At 36.2% G+C, this 13,161-nt stretch overlaps 1 protein-coding gene across 9 annotated transcripts in view; it reads right to left on the bottom strand.

Annotated features, from left to right (window-relative positions):
- CAB39L (calcium binding protein 39 like) overlaps window positions 1-13,161 on the bottom strand; it is a 134,949-nt gene that overhangs the window by 117,264 nt on the left and 4,524 nt on the right. For 6 of the 9 annotated variants that reach the window (XM_003270091.4, XM_003270092.3, XM_030813398.1 and 3 more), the window contains 2 exons: window positions 3,227-3,364; window positions 2,461-2,536 (listed from right to left, as the gene is read on the bottom strand). The gene's annotated coding sequence lies outside the window, so the exon portion shown is untranslated. Of the gene's footprint in view, window positions 1-2,460; window positions 2,537-3,226; window positions 3,365-9,974; window positions 10,374-13,161 lie in introns of those variants that run through there. The other 3 variants (XM_030813400.1, XM_030813397.1, XM_030813395.1) reach the window with 2 other exon arrangements.

Raw genomic sequence — 13,161 nt, forward strand, 5'->3', positions numbered from 1 at the left:
CTCTTCCTATTTTCATAGAATTGCACTGAAAGGCTTAACGGTCATATAATCCAAATAGAAACTCAATCTGCAAGCCTTTCACATGAATTATTATCAAGACATGTTCCTCTATTCACTGTTTCTATTTTCTGGCTTTATTTCTTTAAAAAGTGTTCTGTTAAGAAATAATTAACAATAAGCTGCACATATTTAAAGTGTACAACTCAAAAAGTTTGGACATATGTGTATTTACCTGTGAAACCATCATCACATCAAGATAGTGAACCTCCTAAATCTTTCCTATCCCTTTGAATTCCTTTCCTCCCTTCTCTTGTTGTCTCCTCTGCATTTGATATGCTTCCATTGCTATACAGCACTTATATTTTTCAGAATTTTTTAATAAGTGTAATATATTCTTTTTTGTCTGGCTTCTTTCACATAGCATAATTGTTCTGGGGTTCATCCACTTTGTTACAAATATTGCTGAGGAGTATTTCATTGTATAGATATACCACAATTTTGTTATTCAATTACCTGTTAATAACTACTTTGGAAAACGGTTTTAGCAGCTTCTTAAAAAATAAAAAAAGGCTGGGTGTGGTGGCTCACGTCTGTAATCCCAGCACTTTGGGAGGTCAAGGCAGGTGGATCACTTGAGGTCAGGAGTTCCAGACCAGCCTGGCCATCATGGTGAAAACCCGTTGCTACTAAAAATTAAAAAATTACCTGGGCTTGGTGGCACACTCCTGTAATCCCAGCTACTTATGAGGCTGAGGCAGGAGAATTGCTTGAACCTGGGAGGTGGAGGTTGCAGTGAGCCAAGATTGCACCACTGCACTCCAGCCTGGACAACAGAGTGAGACTCTGTCTTAAAAAAAAATAAAAATAAAAAATAAAATAAAAAACAAAAAATAAAAAAAACTACCTACCATTCCATTCCTAGGAATTCACTCAAAAGAAAAGAATGCATATGTCCATGTAAAAACTTATACATGAATATTCATAGTATCTTTATCTGTATTAGCTAAAAATTAGAAACAATTCATCTCCATCTACACAGCATAGATAAACAAATTGTGGTATATTCATAAAGTGACATACTACTTGGCAATAAAATGGAATAAACCTATTAATATACATTACAGACAATACGAATAAATCTCAAAATAACTAAGCTGAATAAAAGCAAAACAAAACAATGAGTATTTATTTCTTGCCAATTCTTTTTTTAATGTACCTGGTCACTTTATAGCCCCTTACTCTTTATTTATGTTTTATAATCCCTATTTTATTTATTGAACATATTAAACTATGTACATATGTACATATTTAGACATACATACAAGCTCTCAATCTGTTGCCCAGGCTGGAGTGCAGTGGTGTGACCATGGCTCACTGCAGCCTTGACCCCCAGACTCCAGCGATCCTCCCACCTCAGCCTCCTGAGGTACGCACCACCACACCCAGCTAATTCTATTTATTGTAGAGATAGGGTTTCACTATATTGCCCAGGCTGGTCTTGAACTCCCGGGCTCAAGCGATCCTCTTGCCTCAGTCTCCCAAAGTGCTGAGATTATAAGTGCGAGCTACTGCAACGGGCCATAAACATATTTATTTCATGTAATGTATATTTCTAATAATCGAAATCTCTATAGATCTCTTTCAGTTGTTTGCTGTTTCTGCTGACTCTTGCTCTTGGTGTTTTGATGTTTTCTCCCTTGCTACATTTTGCAATTTTAAAAAACGTGTACGCGCTTATTTGTTAGAATTTTAACTACAATTATTTGATGAATGCATTGATCGTACATTCCTCCATGGAGGATTTTTTATTGGTCTTACAAGGTACCTGAGAGTATTACAGACTGAGGTCCAATTTAAATTAAAATCCTCCACTTGTGGAGTTTAGAAACTATAAAAATTGTGTAAATTAAGGCCCTAAATTCAAGTGAATGTGAGCTGATAACCAAGAATTATTAAGGAAGATTTTAAGTCTACCCAGAACTGAATATCTTTGCAAGATGGTCTCTGATCAGGCTTCTTACCTTTATATGGGACCCAGGGATCTTTTTCTCTACTCCTCATTCTGCTCCTTACACAAAGTTTCAATGCCAACAGAAATCCATGGATGCCCCCAAAGTATTCAAGGACTTCAGCACCTGCTTATCTCACAGGATATATTATACTTGTTTTGTTTCTAGCCCCAGAAACTTTCCCTTATTTTCTTAATGGGCTCATCCATTCATGTTAAAGGATATTTTTTATACTGAATCTAGTACTTTACATGTTTGGTGGAGGGAGGAATTCAGGCTCTCTAGTCTATCATATTGCTATAAATCAGTCTACTATTTCTGCAATGGCTTTATAAAATTTAAATACAATATTATATTTATTCCTGAAACATTTTATTTTGGTATGTTGAGTATAGTCTACACGTCTGTCAAGAGCACTTAAAATCTTGATTGAGTCATCATAGTAGCTTACCTTAGAAGTTGTATATCATTTGCAAATTTGTTTGAACCTTCTTAGCTTTCACCAAAGTCACTGATCACCACAGCTTCTGACAAAAAGAAAAGCTTTAGAATTAATTTTTAAAATCTTTATAGTAAATCCAACATATTTTCTTATTGCTTTCAGGTATACAGAATTACAAATTAAATTTCCATCATAATCAAATACTAATACATCAAATTAAAACAGGTAAATTTTCATATCCCAATAACTCAAGTGGCAGACCTTTCAAACAGTAGTATTGAACTGAATGAAAAATATATTTATCATCAAGGGAAACCAGTAGAAGTATAAAGCATTAGTTTGGGTAAAGGGGGCTCTAGTAACTCTGAAATCTCCAACAGCCCCCATCTTCAAAAGGAAGAAACACAATTGATTTAAACTAGTATCTTAAAGGTCGATGTTTACAAAAAGGCTGTGGGAAGGCTTTCCTGACTGAAGGATGCTTTCTTCCCCTTAGATGTTCAGTAAAATTTTAGCTGTTTCATATTTCTATTGTTTCATAGCACAAAACAGAAGAGCACTGAAGGATCATAAAGGGAAGCTTTGAAGGGTTTCTTGCTTTTAACAACATCATGAAAACCCGTGCCTGCTAGATTTTTTCTTTTCTACTTCACCACTTTTAGTTCACATCTTTACTAATTTCAGTCACCAACGGCAATTTCTGTAAAATCTATCTCCATCACAAGAGTGTATACGCATGTGCTTGTTTCCCCATCAGAAATAAGAGAAAACTTACACTTCTCTCCTTTAGTGCATTGCTCTTGCATGAAGAATGAATAAACCACTGATTTGGGGTTCGCATCTTTACGTTCTGAGCAGCAACTTAGAACACTTTGCTCCTGATATTCTTTATTCTCAATATTTGATGGATATCCTGCAATAATGTAGGAAAAACAGCACAGGCTTTGGAGTCACATCAATCTGGGTTTAAATCTCAATCTTCTACTTAGTAACTGGCTAATCTGAAGCAAATCTCTCTGAACCTAGTGGGAAAATAAGATGGGTCTCAATGTATAGCTGCAGGAAACAAATGATATAGCATATATATAGTATCAGCAAAGTGCCTACGATATAACACAAACTCTATTATGTTAGCTTTCCTGTGTAATTTTATGCTTCATTTTCACTTTACTCAGTCAAAGGAATTTCCAGACTAAATTTACTTAAGTTATAGCCTTGATAAATTCTATGGTTTTATCCAACAATTATCAACATTTTAGGCCAGGTGTACTGGCTCATGCCTGTAATCCCAGCACTTTGGGAGGCCAAGGCAGGAGGATTAAGCCTGGGAGTTCGGGACCAGCCTGAGCAATATCGTAACACCTCATCTCTACAAAAATAAAATTAAAAAAAAAAAACAACATTTTGCAACACCTAATGCTTTCAAAATAGCAGCACATCAACACTACTACTACTGAATATATCCCACCAAGACAGTACCTTTCAAAATCTATGTTCTAGAGCCACTAGAATTTGTTCCTTTTTGTGTGTGGTTATGTCATCAAAATGCAATATAGTTGTGTAAACTTGTTTCATTTCCTTTTCAGATTTTTCTTTCATTCTACTTTTTTATTTAACCCCATTTTTGAGTATGTAGACATACATGATGATTTAGGGTTAAAACTATAGAAACCACTTCTATTTAGAGAAATCTCTCTCCTGTTGTTGGCACCTTTACCCTGCTCCTTCCTTCTGCGGATAGATTGCATACTTTTCCATGCCTTTGTTTTTTCCACTTCCTATTGTATTCTACAGATCATTCTCTATTGCTATATACAGACTTTCTCCCTTCTTTTTTGTGACCTCTATGGAAAGACGGTGACTTGGAAGGGGCACAATCTACCTGCAGACTATTGTACTGTCTGGATGCACCTTAGTTTATGCAATCAGTTCTCTATTAACGGGCATTTCAGTTATTTCCAATCTTTTGCAAATGCAAGTAATATACTGCTATGACTAACCTTCCTTTGACTATTCCCTCCCATGCAGTTTATGCTTATGTATCCTTACCAGCAATGTATCAAAGTGCCTATTTCCCCACAGTCTACAGGGCCTATTGTATAACTTTAGGATTTTGTTGAGAAATGCTTTAACATAGCTTTAATTTGTATTTTTCTTTGTATGACTGAAGGTGGAACATCTTTTATTTTATTTTTGAGATGAAGTCTTGCTGTGTTGCCCAGGCTGGAGTGCAGTGGCACAATCTGGGCTCACTACAGCCTCCGCCTCCCAGGTTCAAGCAATTCTCCTCCCTCAGCCTCCCCAGTAGCTGGGATTATAGGTGCTCACCACTACACCTGGCTAATTTTTGTATTTTTAGTAGAGGTGGGGTTTCACCATGTTGGCCAGGCTGGTCTCGAACTCCTGACCTCAAGTGATCTGCCCGCCTTGGCCTCCCAAAGTGCTGGGGTTACAGGTGTGAGCCACCACGCCCAGTCTGGAACATCTTTTATATGTCTGTCACGTGCATTTCTTTTTCATATCTTTGGCCCATTTTCCTACTGCGTTGATGGTCTTATTTGCCTGGAATTTTACAAAGGTGTTTTCACCAAGGAGGTTAGCTCTTTGTGATATGAGTCCAAATATTTTTCCCCGCTTTGTTGCTTGCCTTTTGACTTTGCTCATGGCATTTTTCACCATTTAAATACTTTTTTTATTAATATAGTAGGATTTATCATGGTTTTTCTTTAAGAATGAGTCATAGTTATAAAATCTTTGGCTTATACTTTCATAGACTTTAAACATGTTGTTCCGTGGCTGTTTTGCCTTGTATGTTGCTGTTTAGAAGTCTGTTGCTAACCTCTCCTTTCTGTCTGGAAGCCCAGAGGAATTTTTCTTCATCATTTTGAAAGTCCAACTGTTTTACTAGGACATGACTTGGAACTGACCATTCTGGATCAATTTTCTCAGTACACAATGAGCCTTTTCAACATGTAGATTGGAGTCATCTCTTATTTCCAGAATGTTTTCATGGATTGAAGCTTAACTATTAGCTTTGCTATAGTTTTTTTCTTCTTAGGAACTCTACTTTTACTTATCTTCTATATCAATCACTTTCTATTACTTTTTAACCTTTCTTCATTTAATTTTCATTCTCTTGGTTGTTTTCATACCTTTTCTCAATGCTCCTTATATTCAGTCCAATCTTTTCTTATGTACCTTGGAATTTAGCTTTATTTTTTTCTTTATGATTTTTTTTTTTGAGACAGGAATCTCTCTATATTGCCCAGGCTGGCCTCAAACTCCTGGGCTCAAGCCTCTCAAATAGCTGGAACTACAGGCATGCACCACTGCATCTGGCTTTAACTTCATTTTAAAAGCTGATTTTTCTTTTGATTCATTTTATCTCCTGAGTTCAGTAAATTCACTTTTCTTATCTTCCTATTTTTGTCCATTTGTTTTGCAGTTTTGAATTTGGATTTGAGACTTTTTATCTCTACAAATGTTAGTTTAAGGATATTTTAAATTCTGGTAGGAGTACTGTGCTGTAGTTTTATTTAGTGCTATAGTTGGGTGTTTCAGGAACACTTTTCATCAGCTAAAATTTTTTAAAAACTTTTTTCTTTATTTTTTGTAGAGACTAGGTCTCACTATATTGCCCAGGCTGGCTCGAACTCCTGGACTCAAGTGATCCCCCCACCTTGGCCTCTCGAAGGGCTGAGATTACAGCTGTGAGCCACTGTGCCCGGCCCAGTTGAAATGTTTTGACTATCATTTTGTTTTCCAGCTAAAGTAACTTTATGTGGATGTTGCCTGCCATCTTCTGTTCATCTTGAAGTATTTTATTTTTCCTAAACCAGATATAGTCGTGTATAGGCAGAAGCAAGGAATTTAGATGACTTAACTGGATTTCTTAGTAAATAGTACCTAATAAAGTGTTTGTTTTTAATTAATGACTCCTTTTTGGGTGGGAGAAATGATTATCTATTTTCTATTGTTTCACCAAGATCCTTAATTTCTACTACCTCTTCTCTTTATCACCAAGCCTCCAGATAGATGGTGACCCTTCCAAGGCACCCTCTTTCCTTTCCCCAGAAGCAGTACTTTCCTGAGACTGCGTCTTTGGTCTCATTTTCTTTCAAGTCTCTTATTTTGTCTAACGGATCTTACACCTCTTCTCACTTCTCTATTCAGGGTGGGGCTTTCTGTTTCTGGGAATTATCTGTATTCTGCTACCCCTAGGTCCTGCAACCGCTCCTCTTTTTTACAGTCTCCACCTCGCTTGCCACTTCTCCATGGATTCTGCTAGACTGCAGTGTTGATTTCCCTGCATGCCCAGAGACATTTTGCTAGCTATTAATGTATGCTTACATATCAATAAATTTGTATGGCTTTTCTCTTGTTAACCTACTGTTAGTTTACTTCAGCCAACTCAGTTATCAAACCTTCAGAAGGGAAATTTAAGCTTCCCTGCAAATTGCTGGTTATTATTTAATATTATTATTATTATTTTGACACAGGGTCTCACTGTGTTGCCCAGGCTGTAGTGCAGTGGTGCAATCACAGCTCACTGTAGCCTTGACCTCCTGCGTTCAAGAGATCCTCCAACCTCTCAGCTTCCTAAGTACCTGGGACAACAGGTGTGTGCCATTATGCCCAGTTAATTTTTTTATTTTTTATTTTTTTTTAAGAGACGAGGTTTTGCCATGTTGCCCAGGATGGCTGGTCTCAAACTTCTGGGCTCAAGCAATCTTCCTGCCTCAGCCCCGCAAAGTGCTGGGATTACAGGCATTAGCCACCATGCCCAGCTGGTATTATTTTTATTAGTGTTCTATCTTGCACTTCCGAGTATGTTTAAGCTTCCACCTGTCAGCTTCAAGGGCTTTTTTTCTCCCAGCTAATTCCTAAGAGGCAAACAACCTTATTCTACTTCTCACTCACCCTCCTCTTTTCCTCCCATTTTTTTGTGAGTTATATTATTTCTACAATGTCAGACCATGTAATATTTACATACTATTCTATCATCATTATCCTCATCTTTTAATCTTGATGCTACACACAAAATATATTCGATTTGCTCACCACCTGACCTTATGTTGAAGATTTTCCAATCATTTCTTGGTTGTCTGAAATTTGTTCTCTAGTATACTCTTCAGAAGGATTCATGGGAACAATTATAGCCATTTGCCTTGAATTATTTCATGTTTATAAATGTTTGTCAATGCCCTGAATTCTTGAAGGGTAGTTTGGTGAGATAGGAATTATTTTATGTCTTTGAATAAATACTTTCTTAATATCTGACATAAAATGTTGCCACCAAAAATCCAATCTGACTTCCTTTGCAAGTGACCTGCTCTTTTTATTTCCCCCATCAATGCAAAAAGGGTTTATTTTTAAAAATCCAACAATTTTACAGGACCATATCTCAGTGTTAACTGTTGTGGGTTGATTTCTCCAGGTTTACAGTATGCCTTTCAACATATGTTACATTTAAACCTACTTTAATGTTAAGTGTTCTTGAATTATAGTCCTAATAGTTGTTCTGGTCCATTGCTTTGGCTTACTTTGTTTTACTGTAGTAAAATAAGTAATATAAAATTTACTGTTTTAAAGTATTCAGTAAGTGGCATTAAGTATATTCAGTGTTACATAAACATCACCACTATCCTTTGGCTTACATTTGGGGAACTCCATTTATATTTTTTCTAGCTCTCTTTGCTTGTCTTTTCTCTTGCTCCTTTTCAAAAATCTTTTTATTTTCTTCATTTTTCTATTTTTCTTATTGTACTTTCTGCGATGTATATTCACTCTTGGTTTCTAACGTAATCATCACTTTACACTGTCTTTTTCTTAATCTTTTATTGAGTTTTGTCTGCTCTCATTGCACCTCCTTCTATGGTCTAGCCATCTCATTTCTTTTTTTCCCTTGAAAACATAGAAAAAGGTGAATTTTATTTACTTTTTTATAATTTCAAGTTTTCTTTTAGATTTGGGGGTACATGTGCAGATTTGTTACATGGGTATACTGTGTAACGCTGAAGTCTGGAGTATGACTGATCCTGTCATCCAAGTACTGGGCATTGTACTTAACAGTTAGTTTTTCAACCCTTATTGCATTCCTTCCCTGCATAGTATTCCACAGTTTATATGTAACCAATCTATCCCTGATGGACACATAGGTTGATTCCACATCTTTGCTCTTGTGACTAGCACTATGATGAACATATGAGTGCATACATTTTTTTGGTAGAACAATTTCTTTTGGATATACACCCAATAATGGGATTGCTGGTCAAGTGGTAGTTCTGAGTTTTTTGAGAAACCTTCAAACTGATTTCCACAGTGGCTGAACTAATTTACATTCCCACCAACCGTGTGTAAGTGTTCCCTTTACTCTGAAGCCTTGCCCACATCTGTTGTTTTTTTTTTTTTTGACTTTTTAATAAGAGCCATGCTGACTGGTGTGAGATGATGTCTCATGGTTTTGATTTGCATTTCTCTGATGATTAGTGATGTGGAACATTTTTTCATCTGTTTATTGGCCACTTGTTCTTTTGAGAAGTGTCTGTTGGTGTCTTTTGGCCACTTTTTAATGGGTTCTTTTTTTTTTTTTTTTTTTTTTGCTTGTTGAATTAACTTCCTTATAGATTCTGGATATTAGACCTTTGTCAGATTCATAGTTTGCAAATATTTTCTCCTATTCTGTAGGTTATCTGTTTGCTCTGTTAATAGTTTCTGTTACTGTGCAGAAGCTCTTTAGTTTAATTAGGTCCTACTTGGCAACTTTTGTTTTTGTTGCAATTGCTTTTGAAGACTTAGTCATAAATTCTTTCCCAAGGCTGATGTGCAGAATGTTTCCTAGACTTTTTCCTAGGATTCTTACAGTTTTGAGTTCTTACATTTAAATCTTTAATCCATCTTGAATTGATTTTTGTATGTGGTGTAACGTAGAAGTCCAGTTTTGTATGTGGTGTAAGGTAGAAGCCCAGTCTTACACACATGGCTAGCCAGTTATCCTAGCACCATTTATTGAATAGGAAGTTCTTTCTCCATTGCTACCTTTTGTCAATTTTGTTGACCAGATGGCTGTGGGTGTACAGCTTTATTTCTGGGTTCTCTATTCTGCTCCATTGGCCTATATGTCTGTTTTTGTACCAGTACCATGCTTTTTTGGTTACTGTAGCCTCAAAGTATAATTTGAAACAAGTTACACATTCAGTAGCACTGAATGTGTAGATTGCTTTGGGCAGTGTGGCGATTCTAATGATATTGATTCTTCCAATCCATGAGCATGGAGTGTTTTTCCATTTGTTTGTGTCATCAGTGATTTCTTTCAGCAGTGTCTTGTAGTTCTTGTAGAGATCTTTCACTTCCTTGGTTAGAGGTATTCCTGGGCAGTGTGTGTGTGTGTGTGTGTGTGTGTGTGTGTGTGTGTGTGTGTCTATAGTAAACAGGACTGCATTCTTGATTTGGCTCTCAGCTCCAACATTATTGGTGTAGAAACGCTACTGATTTTTGTACAGAGTTTGTATCCTGAAACTTACTGAAGTTATCAATTCCAAGAGCCTTTGGTGGAGCCTTTAGGGTTTTCCAGGTATACAATCAGATCATCAGCGAAGAGAGATAGTCTGCCTTCTTTTCCTACGTGGATGCCTTTTATTTCTCTTGCCTGATTGCTCTGGCTAGAACTTCCTACCTATCTCATGTCTGAGCTCTTCTTATTTCTGATTTATGTGGTTCTTTCAAAGATTTCATCTTTTCCTTAAATTCTCTTAGCTTACTCTGAAATATTTAGATTGTTATTTTCATCTGCTTTGTGGCCACATTTTTGGGGTATGTTTTTATAATCTCGTGTAATGTTTCATGGCTTATTTTGATGATTTTCTTATAATGATTTAGTGTATATATATATGTATATATATTCCCTTTTCCCATATATTTATATAACTATATACTAAAAGGAGGTTCCAGGCTAGGTACAGTGGCTTACGCCTATAATGCTAGCACTTCGGGAAGCCAAAGCAGGAGGATCACTTGAGTCCAGGAGTTTGAGACCAGCCTGGACAACATAGCAAGATGCCATCTCTACAAAAAATTAGCCAGGCATGGTGGTGCATATCTATAGTCCCAGCTACTCTTGAGGCTGAGGAGGGAGGTTCACTTGAGCCTGGGGGGTCAAGGCTGCAGCCAGCTGTGATCATGCCACTGTATTCCAGCCTGGGCAACATAGCGAGATTCCATCTCTAAAGAAAATAAAAAGGAGGTTCCTATGTTACACTGTATGGACATGCTGGAGTTTACAAAAATCTATTTCCTAGTGGAATCTGGTTGTTTCCAGTTTTGGCCAATTACAAATAAAATTGCTATAAATATTTGCAGAGCAGCCAATGTAGGTTTTCATTTCACTATTCATCAGAGAAGCATACAATCATCAAAGGGGAAATTAAAACCACAATGAGATACCCCTCCATACCTCATATAAAGGCTAAATATTTTAGCTGATAATGCCAAGTGCTGACAAGGATGAAAAACTACTGCAACTCTCTTATCTTGGTGCTAAATTTCAATCCAGAGTGGGCTTGCCAGATCATGTGATAAGGATACGTTTAATTTTATAACAAACTGTCAAATTGTCTTCTAGGTGGCTGTACTATTTGCAGTCTCACCAGCAAGACTAAGGTTTCTCCTTGTTTTGCATCCTTGCCAGGAAATGTATTGTTTGTTTTGACATTCTGAGTAAGAGGTTGTGTAGTAGTATCTCACTGTGGTTTTAATTTGCATTTTTCCAATGACCGTGGTTTTAATTTGCATTTTCCCAATGACTATTCTATACTTTTTTCATTTAACACAAAATGGTAACCACTTTCCTATGTCATTCAATAGCCTATGCCACTATTCTTTGAAAACTTTTAAAAGACTGAAAAATATAATGATGGGATGTGTCATAATTTATAAAACCATTATTCTACCATTAGACATTTGTTATTTCCAACTTTTCACAAGTACAAAATTACACTGTGATTATAAAGCTTTGATTGTATCTCTATTTCCTTACAAGTTTCTTAGAAAAGGTCAAAAGGTATATGAACTTTTGTTTCTTGATGCATTTTGACAAATTGCTTTCTAAAAAAGTTATACAAGTGTACTTTTGTACAGTGACTAAGGATTTCTATCTCCCTATATCACACACTATATTATTTTATAGAGGTTTACGAAATAAATTCTTTTCTTAATTACAATTGTTTTTTATGTAAGCCATTTGTTCTTGTTCTGTTATCATGAGCTTATTTATGTAGTTTGTTCATTTCCTATCAGGATATTGATGTTTTTATTTGTTGATTTGTAAGAGATAAGCACATTATCCAAAGGTATAGATTACACACTTTTCATGTAAAGCCTAATAGGCCTACTCTGGCAGCTTCTCACTCAATTCTTTATTCAACTTGAAATATACTTCAAATGAGCAAACATTTATCAAATGTCAACTGCATACAAAACACTTTGTTAGACTCCAGAAGGAGTACTGCCTCCCAAGAAGGAGTTATTTTGTTTCTCACATTACAAAATATGCATACATTAAGAATTTGAGTAGAGCAAACCCTTGAACAACAATGGGGATTAGAGGTACATACACTCCCTACCCCATGCAGTCTCCTGCTCCCCCAGTAACTAATAGCCTACTGTTGACTGGAAGCCTTACTGATAATATAAAGAGTCTATTAACACATTTTGTATTTTGCAAAATATGGAACATTTTCACATCTGCAGGTGTGACTGCACCTTCATGAATTATCTTTTTTTTCTTTTTTCTTTTCTTTTTTTTTTTTACAATGATCCTTATGCTGGATCCATTTATCTTGAAATGGCAGACAAAAGCAGCTTCAGACCTCAATCTACAGTACATATGAAGCATTTAAACTGTTTCTTTTAATGTCATGACTTTTCTCTGCTTCTTGCAGGGACTTCCAACATCACTAGAGGTACTCTGTATGGGTCCCATGGTGTTCAAGGTTTATGGTATTGGACTAACCACGAAAAATATGTGAGAACAGCAAGATCACTTTACACTGCCATGCACAATTTACTGGAGAGATGAACTGCTCACATGGAGATGATCAGCATCACAGGGCTTTTTAAGCAGATACTCACAGCACTTCACTTCACTACAATAGCAACCAGAGAGACCTACAAAATTCTTACGGTAATACAGTAAGTACTACAGTCATTTACTATGTACTGCAGTCATTTATGCAGTTACGGTTTAATACTGCATCCTTACACTTTACATTTCTCTCCACTACAAATGGTGCCAAGAACAATCTGCATTTGTGTAAGTTTTGGTAAATTTTAATTTTTTATAAGAGATTTGTATATATTTTATGTTAGTAAATAAAATACACCAATATCTATATATATTTTATACATTCATATCTTTTTTAAATTTTTTCAAAATTTCTAGGCTACATGGCTCATCTGTGAGTTTTTTCAGTCACAAATCTTCAAAAAATTTTTCCAACATATTTATTGAAAAAATTTTGTGTATAAGAGGACCCAAATAGGTCAAACCCATGCTGTTCAAAGGTCAACTGTATAGAGTAAGAAAAGATTGTGATTGAATGAAACCTGTCTATATTTCAAGGAGGCGGCTGGGTGTAGTGGTTCGTGCCTGTAATTCCAGCACGTTGGGAGATTGAGATGGGAGGATCACTTGAGCCCAAGAGATCAAGACCA

This window comes from Nomascus leucogenys, chromosome 5 (assembly GCF_006542625.1).
Source record: "Nomascus leucogenys isolate Asia chromosome 5, Asia_NLE_v1, whole genome shotgun sequence".
NCBI lineage: Eukaryota > Metazoa > Chordata > Mammalia > Primates > Hylobatidae > Nomascus > Nomascus leucogenys.